Below are 17,997 nucleotides of genomic sequence, written 5' to 3' on the forward strand. Positions count from 1 at the left end.
AAGAGCTGCCTGTTTCCCAGTTTTAAACGTAAAAGACAACCTATGCTGGGAATTGTTCCGTGTTGTTGATTTACGAGCCTTATGAAAAGACAGTCTCGCCGATGCCTGCATCTACTTGGCGAGGCAGCAGCGATTTATAAAAAGACAGTCTAGTGACACCCATATAAAGGCAGCTTTCATGTGGCAAGTGTAAGGCAAAAAGAAAACCTGCTACCAGTTGAATGACAAACTAACTCTTTAGCTATTTTAAGGGGAGTCTAAATGCCACACTAGCTTCTACTGAGAGCCCAACCCCTAAGACTGGGCCATCTCAGATGGGGTGTCCAAGGTAAGCTTGTATCAACTCTCATCTCTCTCTGGAGTTGATGTTAAGTTAACCTGTTTTTATCTAATCACTGTTTCTGGGTCCATCATTCATGAACTTCTCTCAGCTTCACTGAAGCTCTAAACATTTTGTAGATATATTTAATTTTTAAATATATTTTATTATTTTGGGTAGAAGAAGCAGGATGTAGGCCAGAGGTGTGGAGATGAGAAGACTCACCAGAGACACAGTGGGGAGCAGAATGGGCAGAGTTACTGAAACACACTGCTGAGGGGAGTGACAGGCGAGACTGGAGAGGTCTGCTACGCTACATTTTGTAGATATTTTTGATGTCTATACAACCTGCTGGGAATGTGGTGTATGACATTAGCTTTTATTTTACTCTAGAAGAATTTAGTCCACATTTTTGCAAGATATAGCCTATGAAACTAGGCTTGGGAAACTAGACCGCATCATTAGATTTTAACATCCTAGCCTTAGTCATTGGTTTGGCTACACATTGAAGCTGTTCATTTCCCTCAAGTCCACTATTCTCTCTTTGCCTGAGACAAGGTGTAGTATACCCAGACAGTCCAGCTATGTCTCCAGGCCATCTCCTGACATTGCCCAAGCTCTCAGACAGAATGCTTTGAGCTTCAAATTGATCAAACTCCATGATGCACTGTTTCTGGTGAATTTCCAAACCCTCCCCCCAGAACATCACATACGTGAAGTAGAAGTGTGTTGCATAAGTGCTTCTACCTGTCACATTAGTGAGATGTTCACACCTGCATACTTCACACCTATATTTGTCAGAAGTTGGTTCTATAGACTGTTAAGTCCCCACCCAAAATTCATTTGTTGAGACAGTTGATTTTGCCATAATCTAAGACTACATCAAGGAAAGATATTTCTTGCTCAGTTATGTATTTGCAATGGGTCAGCTGGAGCTCAGATCTGTGTCTTCTTCACAGGGTCATATAAAGAGATAACTTCTTTTTTAAATCTTATTTTCTTTTGGCAAAAGAAAAAGATCATAGTAAGCTGCAAACTTGACTCAGAAGTGACACACACAGCATCCGCACACTGTTCTTTAGCCAAAGCAGGGCACAGAATCAATATACTCCCATTCTAAGGAGAGTCACCTGTGGGAGGGACATGCAGGCCTCTCTATGGCAGGGTATATTAACCTTTAGAAAATGATTCCTCAGTCTCTGATGAAACACAAAGAAGCAGGAGTAAAGTGAGTGCTGCAACATCTTAAGCTGGCTTTTAGGGTAAGATGTGTCTATACAGTGAACTAATTGGGAAGACTATTTTGCAATAAACACAAACACTAGAAGTTTCTAGAAATGAGGACAGCAGTAGCTTTTCTACCACATCTTCATTAGGTTTACAGGTCAACATTTTAGCAGAATGGGAAAGAAATGATGGCTTGTTGAAGCCATATGGTCCTCTGAGTATCTTCCCAGAACAGCTGTAGTAGAGGGAATGGGCATTAACCAGACCAGAGAGGCTGCTCTCTGCTAGTGATCAGCCCTTCCCCAGCTTGAGGGTCAGCAAAGTCCAGGGTTCCCTCCCTCTTGAGGAAGAAGTGAGTGAAAGACTGACTGTATGGGACACGGTTGGGGGACCATCTTGCAGTGAACAGAAGCACTAGACATCCCTACATAAAATGCAAATGGCCTTACCCCCTGAAAAGGAGTCAGTAGCTGAGAATGAGTGAATGAGGACATTTTCAAATCCTGTGCTGGGTCCTGGGGATAGGAATTTGAATGATGTACAGACCCTGACCTCCAGAAAAACAAGAGCAGAAAACCCTAAGAAATGGAAAAGTAGGGGACATTGAAAAAATGAAGTTGAGAAAGCAAATGGGGTCTCCCCTCAGGGTAAACCAGTCGACAGAAGAACAGCTGGGAGGAATCAAGGTGAAGAAGATTGTGTATCACCATGTTTCATGTTGCTGCAGGGAGCGTATAAGAAGAAGTGACAGTAGCAGTCTTCATTCGCAAGAAACATTTTCAAATCCTATGCCGGGTTCTGGGGATAGGAATTTGAATGATGTACAGACCCTGACCTCCATAAGTGTTTATTCTATTAAACATGATAACAAATAGGCTAGTTGAATACTGTGTAGTCAACACAGCTAGAATTATATTAGGAAACTAATAGATCACAGGAGAGGGGACCCCATACTTGGCAGAAAGATAGAAGTAGCAGAAGGAGGTCAAGACGGATTTTCTAGAACTGTAATGCTTGACTTCATATTGAAGGATAAATAAAGACTTAACTCTCTGAGGGAGAGTCAGAAAGTTGTGCCTAGCAGAGCCAATGCTTAAGCAAAGAGACAACTGAGCCATAAAATGGAAGGTCAGGTTCAGGGGACTCACCACAGGATGGCTGATGAGAATGGGGCTTGGGAGAAGAGGGCAGACAAGCCAGGTCCCCTGTGTCAGCTCTCCTACGGGTAAGCTGGAAGCTGAGACTTAATTCTTGGGGATTCAGTTCTATTTCTGGTAAAAGCAATGTTGTTAAGTGATGTAACATCTAAGATCACTTTGACATCAAAAATAGTCAAGAGTGAGTTTTGGAAGGGAGTTGGAGGTCCAACAGCGGTTTACTAACTAGTTGTTACAGCAAAGGGAGTAAATGAAGCGAGAGTGCTATGTCCTGGAGAAAGGAGACGCTCCAAAGTCATTTGGGTGATTTTCCCAGCTTCCCCATCTCTTCCTGCCTTCTCCTAAGCTGCTGAAATGATCGTGATTGGGAGCTCACTGCCACTTGATATAGTCTTTTGAAGTGACAGGTAACTCTAGTGTTTGGGAATGTCCCCTGTAGACTGGGCTGAAAGATTGCACTCGAGGAAGGACAGTCACAGCAGCATCCTGAAACTGCAATGCAGATGAGTGAGAGGTGTGGCTGGGGAGGGGCTGGCGGCTGAGGGCAGGAAGCTGGGAGCTCCACCATGGAAGAAGATGCAGCAAGAGCAAGAGAACATGAGTTACAGCGAGAGAAGGGTAGGCAAAAGAAAAAGAAAGGAAGGTTAGAGTTCAAGGTGGAGGCAGGAAGTGAGGACTCTGGTCAGGGCAAGCGTAGCAGAGAGAATAAAACCTAGAGAAGAACTGGTAGATGAGAAGTAACCAAGGTGAAGGAGAATGTATTTTTCACCCATAAAGTTCAGTAGTGCTTTTAGAATTGCAAATATGCATTTAAATTTAATAATACAATTATGGTATATTAAATGTCAAATGACTGTTACAGAAAAGCACTTAAAATTAATACATATGCATGAGATAAATCCTGTCTAGTTGTCAAGGTCTGCATTCAAAGTTATATAAGCCAGCCTTTTGCACTGAAATTTCTTACAGTTAAAGTTGCAAAGATCTATGAATTTCATTGGTATTTAACAAAGAAGCTTGAGCAAAGCCTAGTTGGAAGTGAGAGAAGAGGGGGGTGTCCAGGCAATAAACAGCAAAGCCCAGATGTTATTGATATCCAAAGTAACACTGAAGGCAACAGCAGTCTTCATCTCTCGTCATTATCAACATCATTACTATCCATAAATCGGCAATTGAGTCACCTAAGTGTAGCTCCGTATTAAGGGTCCCGCTTCCTTCCTTCTACTGAAAAATAAATGTTCAATTTATCTTTTAAAATTATTTAATCATATATATATATAGTTTTAATCATAAATATATGTAGTGGATATATAAGCAGAAAAGAGTGAACATTTCCTCCATTAGTTTCACTTTTCTAAAATAACTATGTCAGTTCATACCTTTTTCTTCAAGGAAATCTTTCTCAACAAATTTGTGGTATGTTAGTAGAAGGCCCGTCATTTTGTTAGGAAGCAAACAATGGTCTGCGGGCAGACAGAGCGAACATGCTTCCCACGCGTGTGCCCTTGCAGGATGGAGCTCTAAGAGGGTCCCAGCTCCCCATGATTGGGGACAGATAGTCTGAAGTCTCTTTGCTCTCTCAAAGCACAGGTCAAGCATGTGGATCATCATGGTAGACTGCACAAATGCATTTACCTTACCTCTGTCCTGAAATGCCAACACAGTCATAGTAAATGGAGTTTTTTGTTTGTTTGTTTTTTTGGTGTTTTTTGTTTTTTAATTTTTTTATTTAAATATTTTATATAGGGGCGCCCCGAGGCAGCGTGTGGCGGGCTCTGGCCAGGAGACTCCCGGACCCCGGCAGCTGCCTCCGTCCTCTGTGCTGGACCCCAGCGCCGCTCCCGAGCCCTGGCGCGTCTGTGAGAGCAGCGACAATGGACGAATCTCTGGTCACAACCTCAGGAGATTGTTTAAGCGTGATATGAAACCACTGCCATCCATGGAGGGCCTGGAAAGCTCTTAGAATATTGTCATATGTCCTTGGGCAGCTTCTAGGAGCAAGGAAGGCAAACAGAGTGTATACTGATGGGAGAAGAGACGGTGGTACTAGAAGACACTTATGAGCTAAGAAATATCTGGAGGATATGGAGAGATAAATCACTGCACCTTCCAAGATGATTCTGAACAACCACACAAACGATTCTTTAATGCCCAGAAATGTATGGCTTCTTCTACTTAATCCATTTCTTCTATACAACGTGAAGAAAACAAGTGCAAAGGATAGACTAAGGTCATGGACTACAGGTGCTTTGCTGGTTTCTAAATTCCTGCTATGAGTGAGACCATCCAGTGTTTTTTGTCTTCTTTCTGGCTTATTTCGCTGAGCATGATCCCTTCCTGCTCCATCCATGTTGCTGCAAATGGCATGAGTTTGTCTTTTTTGAATGCTGAGTGATATTCCATGGTGTATATGGACCACATCTTCTTGATCCAGTCATCTATTTTTGGGCATTTGGGTTGTTTCCAAAGCTTAGCTATTGTAAACAGTGCTGCTATAAACATAGGGGTGCAGGTGCTCTTTGGAATTGATGTTTCTGTGTCCTTTGGGTAAATACCTAGGAGTGGAATTGCTGGATCCTATGGAAGCTCTATGTTTAGTAGGTCCGGAAATCTCCACACAGCTCTCCATAGTGGTTGGACCAGTTTGCACTCCCACCAGCAGTGCAGGAGAGTTCCTTTTTCTCCACATCCTCGCCATCATTTGTTGTTGCTAGTTTTTTTAATATGTGCCATTCTCACTGGTGTAAGGTGGTATCTCATGGTAGTTTTGATTTGCATTTCCCTGATTGCAAGTGATGCTGAACATTTTTTCATATGCCTGTTGGCCATTTGCATTTCCTCTTTGGAGAAGTTCCTTTTTATCTCTTCTGCCCATTTTGTGACTGGATTATTTACTTTGTTTTTTTGAGTCTCTTCAGCTGGCTAAGAGCATTCATTATTCTATGAGGACATCAGAAGTCTGCATACTTAAATCTCTAGAAACTTCTAAATATTGATTTTACACACGATCATCACCAAAGTAAATCCTGCAGGATCAGTACAATCCTGATTACTTTCTGAACTGTGTAGGTTTTTCTTCTGATTCATCAATGAAAAATACTTTAGACTTGAAAAATCCCCATAATTTGCCCCCTCTTGTCACCGATGAAGACATGGAGGTGCTGCTGAAAGCCATCTTCCCTCAGCGCCCAGGGGCCCTAGGAGGAGACAGTGATGATCACTGAGGGAAGGGAAGGGCAGCCGTAGTCTCTTCTGACTTGCTGGAGGAGCAGCTGTCAGTAGTTCTCCTGAAGACTCCTAATAAAGGTTAAAGGCTCCATTTAACTAAGCCTCTCGCGGGGCCTCCAGGATGGCCTAGGGGTTAGCCTCAGCGCTCTCACCGCTGCGGCCTGAGTTCAAGCCCCGGCCAGGGAGCTACCCGCAAGGAGCGTGGGAGTTAGCCCCCAGAAGGGGGCATGGAGCTAGAGCGCATGTGGTGCAGCAGAAGGTCTCTTCTCTCTGTGCCTGCTGCTCTGCTATGCTCTGTGCTTCAGATCTTCCTGGCCCGCCCCCCTCCCTGCCCGCCCCTCCCCTGCCCCGCCCTGCCCCCCTCCTCCCTGCCCCCCCCCCTCCTCCCCGCCCCTCCCCTGCCCCGCCCCCTCCCCTGCCCCCCCCTCCCCTGCCCCGCCCCTCCTCCCTGCCCGCCCCTCCTCCTGCCCGCCCCTTCCACAAGTCTTCCTAATAAAAATCAATAAAAATCTGACACCTAGAAAAAAATATTTTATATAATTCTTTTTTACATCTTTGCACAATGTATGCATTTTCATTTTGGTTATATTCCCCATACAATTGCACCCCCCCTTATTTTGACTCTAGTCCTTCCTTTCCCCTCCCCCTCCCCAACTGTAGTGTGTCTCTGGTTTATAGTTGCTTGTTGATTTTGATTTTTACTTTGTATTGATTAGTCTTTTTCCTGGTCTCTTATTTAGGTTTTCTAGATTCCTGCTATGAGTGAGACCATCCGGTATTTTTCTTTTTCTTTCTGGCTTATTTTCGCTGAGCATGATCCCTTCCAGCTCCATCCATGTTGCTGCAAACTGCATGTGTTTATCTTTTTTGATTGCTGAGTAATATGACACAGAAACAGTAATTCCAAAGGGCACCTGCACCCCTATGTTTACAGCAGCACTTTTTACAATAGCTAAGCTATGGAAACAACCCAAATGCCCAAAAATAGATGACTGGATCAAGAAGATGTGGTCCATATACACCATGGAATATTACTCAGTAATCAAAAAAGTAAATGGAGTTTTTAAGAAACAAAAAGTGAAAAAACAAGCACAGCACAATTTTACACATTGTAGAATAAATAGGGATAGCTGACTAGCAGATGGGAGATACCCCAAATCTCAGCCAGTAGTGGGGTATTTCAGAGTACGAATTAATAGCAGATAGGACCCCAAAAATAAATGTTTGGATACTAGACAGCTCTTAAAAGTCAGGCTAGATCTGTCTTTAAAGAGAAAAACTGGTAGAAAGTGTTGGATGATTTATTGAACTGAAAAAACTGATATGACAATTAGAAGGTTACTAAAGTCTGGCCTGTCTTATCACCATGACGTGAAGTTCATTAATAGCCAATCACCACCCTTATGATGTCAGGTTCAATGGCATTGTGGTGCTGTGCTCCTAAGAATGGGCAGCCATGGGGCCTCCCCTGGTGGCTCAGCGGTTGAGCGCTGGGCTGCGAAGCTGCCCTCAGCCTCTGCAGCGCCAGTTCGATGCCCAGCTGCCAGGTGAGGGTCCCACATGGTGCTCAGACCTCTCCTGCCACCCACTGCTCCCCTCAGGAGTGTATTTCATCAGTCTTCCTGTTCTGTTCCCCCCTCTGGCTCTGGCGAATTCTCTCACCCTCCCGCGCTTCTGACTGTACCCAGTGCTTGTATAAATAAATCAATAAATCTTAAAAAAAAAAAAAATGGGCAGCCTGAGAAGATCAGATATTTGAAAAAACTTCTTTTAGGAGGGAAATTAGTCAGGGGCCTCCCATCATGTGGCTTGCAGATGTAGGGAGACATCCTAGAAAGAAAGGTGTGCGCTTAATGTCTAATTTCCATATTTTATACCTCTGTATAACAAGAGACTTTGTTTCTTCTCTCACAAAGGCCTATAAATGAAGATGTTCAGTGCTGTTATTTTTATCAACATTCTAAATGTCACTTTGCTCTTCATTCATCTGTCTCCTATATCTCATTTCTAAATTTTGGTCAAAATTAGGTCAAAATTTATAGAAAATGATTTGTAGAATCCTTCTAAATCCCCAAAATCTCTGAAGTGAAAGGCAAAAAAAAACACAGAGAAATCTGAGAATATTCAGAAAACAAAGAATACAATGCAAAATGATGAGAACGTGTGTGTGTGTGTCTCTCTTATTATCCCAGAACCTTCTTTTTGTAGAGTATTTCTTAATTTTTAAAGACTATACATATATAAATTAGCAGCTTAACCTAACACTCATTTGTTAGCTCATAGTTTTTGCATCAGAAGTTTGACATAGCATGACTCATATCTTGAGTATGCTTACAGTAGCAGATTCAAATCAAATATCAGTTAGGCTGAGTATTCATGTGCATGCTTTCAGAGAAAATCCCCTTCTGAGCTATTTCTTTTGTTGGCATAACTCATTGCCTTACAGTTATGGGACAGTGACCCTGGTGCTTGCTAGTTGCCAACCGGAGTTTGCACTCAATCCCTGGATGCTACCTACATTCCTTGACACATGGTTCCTTGCATCTTCAATCTAGAAATGAACACATAATCCCTGTTGGGTTTTGAGTCTGTGGCTTCCTTTTTTTGCTATCAGTCAAAGAAAATTCTTAGTTTTTAAATGGCACATGTGATCCAATCCTACTAGAACAGGTAATCTCATCTAAGGTAAACTTCCATGTACCATAACCTAATTATGGGGATGAAATCCTTCATATCACAGTCCCGGGGATGTTGCAAGGCCTGTATATAAGGGGAATGAGTGCAGAGACTAAGTTAGAAATCTGCCACCACAGTGGCTCTTCTGACTTTGATATCAGTGTAAATCCAAAGTTTGACTATCAAAATGATAATCTCATTTCTAATGAAGCTATTAGAAAATGTGGCCTTTGGACGGTGGTTAATTGGGCTCGCAAATATTCCCTCACCAAATGAATCCATTTTACCTTCCCAACCCTGACATCATGTAGGATATCAGACCTACCCAGCAGGAGGTCGAAGAGCCTAACTTGGTTAACTGACTTCATGGCTGGAAAATAACCAGAGTGACTTTCTCTGTGACCAGGCCAATCTGAGAGCTGGGAACAAAAAAATAAAAAGCAGTGAGCAGTTGAGGATGAACCATTCAGACAAAACTGTCTTTTTCAAAACTTAGGAATTGGATAAAATGTTCCTCCTGCTGTGAAAAAAAAAAAAATTGTGTAAGCGACAGAGATTGTTTGCTTTATGAGAGGTGCCTTCAAGGGGAGTTGAGGCACTAAGTGCACTAGTACTCTAAGACCTGTCCTCTACCTGAATGGTGCCCAGAATGCAACCCAAAATCTTTTCTTTTTGGACCTCTCACAATAAAGACCTGAGTGATGGAGGTGAAATCAGAATACAATCATTGAGTACAACATATTTTATTTTTTTTGGAAATTCCAATAGAATGGCAGTGTGTACATAGTTAAAGAGTGGCCTCACATTTTAAAAAGACAATATAGATTTATCAAAAAACTTGGATCCAGACAAGTACATAAATAGCTAGATTGCAAAATAAAATAATATGCTAACAAAGAGCTGTAGGAATGGAGAGGAAGGAATGATCACTTTCCATTCAGGACGGGAATAAGGGTGGGAGTGTAGGAAATATGGCGAGTGGGAGTGGTTGGAGATAGATATGGTGATTTTAGGGAAGGCAACTCTGAAGAGTGGTCACCAAAAACAAGGGAACTGGGGAGTAAAACTCACCACCCAATTCTAATGACAACTAGAGGGTTGAAAAGCAGCCTGAAACCTTATAGTATTCTTAACACATCATACTTTCTCTTAACCCTTTCCTTGCTTATCTTCACCATTCAAAAGGACAACAGAGTATGCCCCAATTCTAGAGTTAGAATTTCTCCTTTTTCTGTAGTTATTTTAAAATTTGAGGAGGCTTTTCATACTGAAGTGGAGGAAATATATTACAAGTCATTATGATAATAGTCCTTCCCTTTGGCTTACAAAGAACCACACAGACTTCACAACATGAAGATCACAGAAACTACAGTACATTATTTTGCAGGTATCTCAAGCTCAGCATGATCCAAACAGAGCACATTATTCTACTTTTCCACTCAAACCCACACAGCCTCCTGTGTTCCTTTATATCAATGTTATCAAATGCAACTAATCCTACAAACTAGGAACCTGAGTTTCATCCTTCATTCTATGTCACCAATCAGTGAATTACTGAAACATTAAAAACTCTTGTTTTCCCTAACTCCATACCTTCATCTCCTGCTTTGTTGTTTTTTTTTTCCAGTTGAGACCCTGAAATATCTCTAAGTGAGATTACTAAAAATTACTTCCTAAGTGATAGTCTTACTTCTGTTATTTTCAACTTCCTTGTCAAGTCTTCCTCCAATTTGATAGTAGAAAGATCCTTCTAAAGTAAGTCAAATAACATTATTATAAATATGTGAATTAATTCCTCTTAAAAAATGTTTATTGAAAGTAGACTGTGTGCTGGATACTGCACTATTAGTTGATATGTAAGAGTGAGGGATTTTACATAGTTTAGTGGGAGAGTTAGATCTGTATAAAGTACTTAAAGTATAGGATATCAAATGCTTTAATCAGAAAAATAACCAAGAGCTTATGTAAATAGCATATCGTGAATACATTTATCATGCTAAGGCCTTGAGTTAATACTATTCAGGCAACAGTTTGTCAACAAAGGGCATTAAGCAATTCATGCAATAAATGCAATTCAAATTAATTGCAACTCTGTGACAGATATTGACTAGATAGCCACCAATCTATTTCCCTTTTTGTAGTACAATTTTTTCCCCCAATCTCTTGCTGTTAGGTTGAAATGATGTCATTGTGTTCCAGAGGATGGTAAATGGGCCAGTGGAGTGAGTGGATGCCATTGATGTCTGTGGAACATCGCCAGTCTATGAATTGTTTTGTACTGATTCAAAATGATATAAATGTAGAAAGTAAGAGTAGGAATTTTTAAGTTTTATCACAATTTGACAAGGTAACTATGTCTGCTGAATCTAAAATTTTAAAAATGTACTTGTTTATGTCTTTATTTCATATTTTCTAATAACTCATTGAGGGACATAGATCTAATCTGTGTCTTCTAATCTGACTGCTAAAATATTTCAAATATCCCTCCATATTCTTTTCACCAAAATGGAGCAGAGTCAGATAGCAGTCAGAAGATGGAAGAGGTTAGATTGCCAAGCCCAACAATCAATATAGAATCCTTTAGAAATACTATCTAACCTATAATGGACTTTTCATGGGTGAAAAGCATTAAAGATTTTTGTAGTGTTGCTATTAGATCACTAAGATGTGGCAGAGTTGGTTCTGGTAGCCAAAATCAAGTTCTCTAACAAATAGCCATAAAGATTCTTAACTCTATAAGCTTTACATTCTTTTCTAGTCTTATCTCAAGTTTTTAGTCTTATTCATGTTTTTATGCCTCCATTTTCTTAGTAATGTTATCACCCCAAACTCACCTGAAAAAAATTCAGCCATTGGAATATTGTATCTCCCTATTCTTATCTTTATATTAAACATTCTGAATCAAAATACAGTACCATTAAACAACTGCAATTTTTTTTAATAACTTGGGCAAAAGAGAAATTGATTCTAGGTATTAATATGAAAAAATAGACAAACAAAAAGGTTTTATTAGTGCCTTAATAAATATTAGAATTTAGTGTATGGCAGTAAAAAGGGCATTTCAACTTATTGAGTTAAAAAAGCACAATTAATACATTATTTTAGGATAACTAGTTAGCCATTTGGGTGGGGAGAGAACTCTGGATAATTATCATAATTATGCCTAAGTATTTAAATATAAAACTTAAACCTAAAAGTTCCAGGAATAAAGAAAAGAACTGGCTTTTAAAATCTTAGCATACAGAAGACCTTTCTAAATGCAATCTCAACAGAGTGGATAAATAATAATTTGCAAAGACTTCACATAAGTCATGAGTTACTTAAAGAGATGAAGACTCTAATAGCAAAGTAAGAAAAAAAAAAGAGGTTCACATATTAAAATAGGCAAAAGATAGGGGGAAGAAAATATTTTCTCTATCACGTCAGAACTTAAACTTCATGAAGTTAGGATTCCTATCAAGTCTGTTCATCAAGATACTTCCAACTTAGTTCAGTGCTTGGTATAGTTATTTGATAAATAAGACTGCTTGAATTAACAATTGAACAGTGTGCTATCTTCAGCTTTTTATGTTAGCTTTACATAAAGATTAGTTTATATGCTATGCCAACTTAGCAGAGTTTACTAAATAAAAATTTCCAATACTCATTTACATGTAAGAGTCATAGAAGTTGACTCATAAATTCCAATGATAGGAATCAACTCAGAGAATAAAAAATCTAACACAGAGATACATGTTTGTTTTACAAACATGGGTAAATATTTGAAAAATCATACTTTTAAAGATATCGGTGTGTGGTATATTTGCTGAATGTTGGGGCTCTATGGAGGGAGGGTATAAAAGGTTGCCAGTATAAAAGTTTGCCAGTTTTAAAAGACAGAATGAAATGATCCTTGTACCATTTTACGTAGGGGAAAATTATTTTCCAAACAAAAGAGCATACTTCAAGCACTACTCTGTAAGAAGCATCTCTGCTTCTTAAGACATTTCCAAATTTTGAAGCTGTTTTGAGGTAGGAGGCTAAAGAGATAAGCTATAAACCCCTGAAGGTGAGTAATGAATCTGTGCAGTCTTCAAGGCCAAGGAAGCAAATATCCACAAAACTTACATTAAAAATTATGGTATAATAATTCTTTAGGAACCAGACCTAGAGTGAGTAGCTTTAAAACTAAAATCAAACCATTTCAGTGCAGCTCAAAATTTGGTTGAAATGAGGCAATCAGATCCTGATAAATCATATAATTATAGGAGACCTTTACCTTTCTTTCATTCACAATGCCTGGTATATCTAACAAATATTAGACATATAAAAAGTCAAGACTATTTGACTATTGAGTCAAATATAAGATAATAGAAACCAAAGATGAAGGAGATCAGGGGTTGACAAATGATGGCATGTGGCCAAGTATTACCCTAATGCCTGTTTTTTGTAAATACAATTTTTTTGGAGCACAGCTACATTCCTTTGATAATGTATTGTCTACGGCTGCTGTGCTGCTTCAGTGGTTGTGTGAATAATAAAAGGAGATCATATAGCCAATAAGTCTAAAGTTTTTACTGCCTGGTCCTTTCCAGAACAAGTTTTCCAACTTCTGAAGTAGGTAATAAACAGATGGGGGCTATAAAATAAGCAGTAATATTGAGAAAATCAGGGAATATGATACATGAACCGTGAGTAAATTTTACCATTTTTTAAGTAGACTAAAAATGTAACATTCTAAAATTATACCAGATATTCTTTTATACAATGGTTTTTATAACTATAGAATGGGATAATACTCAGCTATTAAAAAACATGAAATCCTACCATTTGCAGCAGCATGGAAGGAACGATTGGAGGTTATAATAGTTGAAGTCAGTCAGGTGGAGAAATACAAATATTGTATGACTTCACTCACATGTAGTAAAGAAACAAAAAAATGAAAAAATACAACAAAAAAAATCTTAGAAAACAAGAACAAAATAGCACTTATCAGAAGGAAAGGAAAACCGTGGTGTGTAAATTTGGTTAAAGGAATTAATTTTATGGTGATGGATGGAAAAGAACTTTTGTGATGAGGATAATTTCATATAAACAGATATTCATATATAAATCTATGCATGTAAAACCTATACAATAGTATGAACCAATTTCACTTCAGTTAAAAATAACACATTATCTGAATTTAAGGATAGTTGAGCTTAAGAACAGATTGGACATAGTACAATAAATGATTAACAAATTGATACATAAGCTAGTACAAAAAATAAAAATTGAAGTGCAAGAAGAAAATTTTAAATATTAGATAAAGAATAGATAAATATCAAGGCATGTATAATTAAAATTCTATGAGAGAGCAAAAGCATTTTCTGAAGCTGTACCATTTGAGAATTTACTGAAACTACTGAAAGGCATCAACCCACAGATTCAACAACACCCAAGAAACCTAAGCAAAATAAATGCGAAGAAAACCATATTACAGATGAATTTCTAGAAACCAATTACAAAAAAAAATTAAATGTAGAGAAAAAAAATACCATAATTCTTGACAAAAATGGTGAGAGATAGAAAACAATGAAAAAATCTTCAAAGTGATGAAAGAAAACAGTAGTCAGTCTGGTATGGCTACCTAGAAAAATGTAACCACAAAAATCAATTGTAAATTTATTTTTCAGATAAGTAGTGACAGTAAATTTGTCATCAGCAGTGTGGGACAAAAGAAATACAAAGGAATGTTCAGTATAAGGAAAATATTTCTGTATAAAAACAAGGAAACATAAAGGGAATAAAAACACCAAAAGGATAAGAGCATAGCAAACGAAAAATGAATATTGATGGCACAAAATAATAATTGTAATGTCATGTGTGGTATCTAACATATGTACAACTAAAATCCATAGGGACAATTTTAAAAAGAAACAATGCTAAAGCTGGAAAGAATAAAATGTAAAATTTTTCTTGAATTTTAGCTGAATCAAAAAGTGATAAAACCAGTAACTTGCATTCTATACTGATAAGTCAAAGATGCATGCTAATACCTCTAGGGTAACACCTAAAATTATGTTAAAATAATGTACACTATCAAAGTAATAAATTCAGTAATTCTATTAAATGTAAAGAGCTTAATGTTCCACCAACATATTAACACTGTTAGAGTGTATTAAAACTTACTGTTCGATGTTCACAAAAATTTCATTTCAAAAATTTAAGGCAAGATATACTGGAAACAGAGACCCATTATCATAATGATAAACTGAACAATTCCACATGTATGTAACACAATTCTAAACTTATTTACCTAAAAAATACAAATTTATTAAAATCAGAGCAAGATTAATACAACTAAAAAGAAAACTAGACCAATTATATATATATATATATGTATGTATATAAAATTCAATATAATGAGAATTCAACACATCTCCCTCAATAGCTGATAAGAGGTAGACATTGTCAAGGATATAGAAAATTCTGAAGAAATAAACCAGTCTTAATTAACACACATCTAACATAGCACCCAAAATCAACTACATTTCAGACAATAGAGCCTCTACATTTCAAAATATTAAAAGCATGGAGAGATAATTTTAGAACTATAGTAGGACTAGCCTAGAAAATAATAATAAGCACATACCAAAAATACAAATCAAAGTCACAATTGCAGGCCACCATCTAGGAAGGGGGAATAAAGAAGAAATACCAAGATATAGTCAGGGTGTAAGATGACAAGAGATTCTCATACTCTTACTTGTTAGAACATGAGTTGGTGCATCATTCTGTCAATTTCTACTTAGGCTGAATATGTACCTACTATATGAACCAGCAATCCTACTGCCAGATATATAGACAACAGAATGCATGTTCAGCAAAAGACTTGTACCCATATGTTCAGATCAACCCCATCTGAAATAGACAAGTGAAAATTACCCAGCTGACTCTCAGCAGAATGGGCAAATGTTTATGTATATTCCCATCATTATATATTTCAATGCAATGATAGTGAACTATATGCAATCATATTTATACATCCTACAAATATGGTGTTTTACAAAAGTAGCAAGTCACAAAAGAGTATTCATTATATGATTCCATTTATTAAAAGTATAGGATTGTCAATGCTAATTATATAGGATTATAGTTAGGGATGTAAAGCCCAGAGGGAGACTGGGGTACTGGTGATGTTCTTGATCATGTACTAGTGATACACTTATGTCTAGCTAGGACAATTCACCAGGCTATACATGTATGACATGTACACATTTTGTACATAATTTCCAAAAATTGCTTAAACATTGCAATTCTGGGAACTGAAAAAAAAAAAGTATCAACTTTTAGATACCTGAATTAGAGTAAATACCTGAATTAGAACAGAGGTGAAGTTCATTGGAGTTGAGGATTTCAAGAACACAAACAGCTAGAATATTGGGTTCATCATTGAATAGACTTTGGATGCTCTCCAACAGAACTTGAGAAAGATGGTGAGCCAGCAGCTAACAATGATTGGTAGAATGGAATATAGAAGTAGGGAGATAACATTCCTGAAAAAATTCATAGAATGGCTTGAGCAATAAAGCAGCTTTTAACGGGATAGTGAAACAGTAATGTTATATGTGACCATTCTGAGGATATCTTCTGAAGATATCTCAACCATATGTGTGGATTTCTTTGATCATTCAGTGGGTGAGCTTTGATTTTCAATGCACTGGAAAATAGTGATGCATGCTGATAGTGCTTTATAGGAAATGGGATAGAAATAAGAAGTGGCATCCTTTCTTAATAGTACACCTCCAATTTTATATAAACTTTAAAAACTTCAGTTAACATTGATCTAGGCGATGCATTGGAGATCATCTATTTCAAGCTCATGTATGATAGAAGAACTCATCTATAACATCCCTGAAAAGAAATCTCCAACTTCTCCTTTTTAATAATACAATAAAAAAAGCCTTACCTCAAGCAATAGTTCTCTTCAATTTCAAACAATTCTAATTATCAGAAAGTTCTTACTCATCTTGAGCCCACATATGCCTCCTTGTGATGCCCAGATATTATTCCTAGTTCTGTGTGCTGGAGTCAAACAGCGTGAGCCTGCCTCCTGTTCCACATGACAGTACATCAAATATCTATTGACAGTTCGCATGTCACCTGTGTTTTCTCCAGGCCAATCTCCCTTAGGTCCTGGCTGTCTCAGAATCAGTGGACTATGGCAACACAGATGATGCAGGCTTCATTTCCAAAGCCACTAACACCTGTTTCAGATACTAAGTGGCAGAAAAATAAATAAAGTCCTGGTCAGCATTTACACCTGGGAATCCACCAGCATCTAATAGACTTAAGTCTGCATATGGAATAACAAGTGTGCCACCTCCCAAGTGATAACATTGCCCTGATCAATTCATGCTCCACCCAAATGTTCACAGCAAATAGACTTTACATTCCCTGTGTACACTGGTTTTAAAAATATCACAATTACACCTTCATAGTTGGTAACTATGACTTAGAAAACATTTATTTTATGAAAATTGTAGGTGAAGTAAACTGAACCATGAAATAATAAATGTGTCTAAAGGTCATAATCTGTCACAAAGTTGTTAATATTCCTACTCGAAAATTCTTCCTTAGAAAAGTTGGAAATGAAGAATTGCTATTGGAGACTCTAATAGTGCCCAGATTCTCCATCCAGGTCTCTTTTCTGAGAAAACAACCTTGAGTGTGTAGGACATGTGGCAGCCACGAGGATGCTAATGGACTTCCTGCTGTAGATGCCCTAGTGGCCCAATGTCTTTGGTGTTCATAACTCTCTTTGTACCAAAGCCCTGTCTCCTCAAGCCAGTGACTGAGGTTGGCAGAAGTACAAATATATATATATATATATATATATATAATTGGAGACACAAGGATCCTCTGAGAACCACCTTTGGCTTGAAGACTTGTGGCTAACTTTGACAAAGCTTAGACTACTGCATAACCTACAGCACTGGTGCTGATTTGGAGAGGTGTTGCATCCAGAGAGCAGGGTCTGAGAAAAGTTTCAACAGCAACTTCCCTTTCATTGTCACAAGGCAAGTTTCCTCACGAGGGAGAGACATTAAGTTCTACCCAAAGGGCAGTTTATCATATAAAAAAGGGAAAGGAAAGGATAGTTGCTTAGACACAAGTGGGCAGAAAGAACTGTGCTTGGAAGAGACATGCTTGTTCTAATATAATCTTACTGTGAGGAGTGGGTTCATTTATTTGTGGGATTGTTAACTGTTGTTACATTAATTACTTCTACAGTATGACTGGGTAGACTTGAAAGGGCCTGTGATTCTCTATAAAGATCCCCCATCTACATTTCCCCATCTCTGGTCCATGCTGAATGGTGTTTGGTGTAGCACTTTTTGGTGATGGCTCCAAGTTCTAGATCCCGTC

The 17,997-nt window shown here is 38.3% G+C and overlaps 1 long non-coding RNA gene across 1 annotated transcript in view; it reads right to left on the reverse strand.

The window, feature by feature from the left end:
* LOC129146857 (uncharacterized) overlaps window positions 1-17,997 on the reverse strand; it is a 195,928-nt gene that overhangs the window by 3,673 nt on the left and 174,258 nt on the right. Inside the window, exons 3-4 of the long non-coding RNA XR_008554141.1 lie at window positions 10,298-10,357; window positions 8,933-9,026 (exon numbers count right to left, since the gene is read on the reverse strand). This is a non-coding gene — a long non-coding RNA (uncharacterized LOC129146857). The remainder of the gene's footprint in view (window positions 1-8,932; window positions 9,027-10,297; window positions 10,358-17,997) is intronic.

Source organism: Talpa occidentalis, unplaced genomic scaffold, assembly GCF_014898055.3.
Source record: "Talpa occidentalis isolate TD23 unplaced genomic scaffold, MPIMG_talOcc4v2.1 talOcc4.5, whole genome shotgun sequence".
In the NCBI taxonomy this organism is placed as follows: domain Eukaryota; kingdom Metazoa; phylum Chordata; class Mammalia; order Eulipotyphla; family Talpidae; genus Talpa; species Talpa occidentalis.